Here is a 1,368-nt window from a genome sequence, read left to right as displayed (position 1 = left end):
ATATTTCCATGTTCTTCTTTGCACTATGACAGTTAAAAATATGGGCATCATACTTTATTGATCCTCATGTTCCAAGTGACTGACACAAAGTTTATCCAAATTTTCTGCATGATTGTGATATTAAAAACAAAAAAACAATCACTGGAATGTGAAATTGTCTGAGTGCAATAAAACTTCACTGCCATATTTAGAAACACATATGTTTGAGGATAAATCTTTGTAAATGGCCTTGGGGAACCACAGCACCATCCTCGAATTCATCCTCCTTGGACTGTCTGCTGACCCCCATGTCCAGGCGCTGCTTTTTGTGTTGTTCCTGGGAATTTACATCTTGACCCTGATGGGGAACCTGTTGATGCTGCTGGTAATCAGGGCTGATTTTCAACTCCACACATCCATTTGTTTCTTCCTGAGTCAGCTTTCATTCATTGATCTCTGTTTCTACTCAGTTATTGTGCCCACGATATTGGAGAACCTTCTGTCAGAGAAGAAAAACATTTCAGTAGAGGGCTGTCTGGCTCAGATTTTCTTTGTGTTTGTCACTGGAGGGACTGAAGCCTGTCTGCTCTCGGTGATGGCCTACGACCGCTATGCTGCCATCTGCCACCCTCTGCTCTATGGACAGATGATGAGCAAAGAGTGGTGTGTGCAGCTTGGTGGGTCTCATGGGGTTTGGGCATTCTGGACATGCTCATCAGCGTCCCCTTGGCAATGAAAAAGGACTTCTGTGAAACCCGTACCATCCCATAGTACAGCTGTGAGCTCCCCTCTCTTCCCTCTGTCTTGCTCTGATGTCTCCACCAACCTCATCATCATGTCTGCTCCATCATCCCACATGGACTTGCCACATCCCTCTCAATCTTCTGCTCTTATGGCTGCATCATCTCCACCATCCTGAGCATCGGCTCCAGCTCAGACAGAAGCAAGACCTTCTCCACCTGCTCCTCTCACCTCACTGCAGTGATCTTATTTTACGGCTCAGCTTTTCTCCACTATCTCATGCCCGCCTCAGGTTCCTCTCTGGTGTTGATCTACTCTGTGTAGTGTACTGTAGTCACATCCTTGCTGAAAGCCCTCATCTACAGCCTGAAGAAAAGGAGGTGAGGGCAGCTTTGGAAGAACAGTGGGAAAGTATTTAAATGCTTTCAGTGGCAAAACAAAGAGGAGGAATGACAGGGAATTGCTAAAGAAATTCATCTAGCAGGACACTGGGTGAGGTGACAATAAGGAGAACTCCGTGATTGTTCAGCTCATCAAATTTAGCAAAAATAAATCAGAAATGCCAAAGAAAGCAGCACAGAGCTATCATAGAATCGTTCAGCCAGTCCCATTCAGAGGCCAAAGAATGGATTAAATATTCATCTCAAA

The 1,368-nt window shown here is 45.0% G+C and overlaps 1 pseudogene; it reads left to right on the top strand.

Moving 5' to 3' along the window:
• Positions 1-223: 223 nt before the first annotated feature.
• LOC139436199 (olfactory receptor 8S1-like) lies at positions 224-1,104 on the top strand (annotated as a pseudogene).
• The last annotated feature ends 264 nt before the right edge of the window (positions 1,105-1,368 follow it).

Source organism: Dasypus novemcinctus, chromosome 12, assembly GCF_030445035.2.
Source record: "Dasypus novemcinctus isolate mDasNov1 chromosome 12, mDasNov1.1.hap2, whole genome shotgun sequence".
Classification (NCBI taxonomy): Eukaryota; Metazoa; Chordata; class Mammalia; order Cingulata; family Dasypodidae; genus Dasypus; species Dasypus novemcinctus.
Note: the sequence above shows the minus strand (reverse complement) of the source record. Positions and strands in the feature narration are given on the sequence as shown.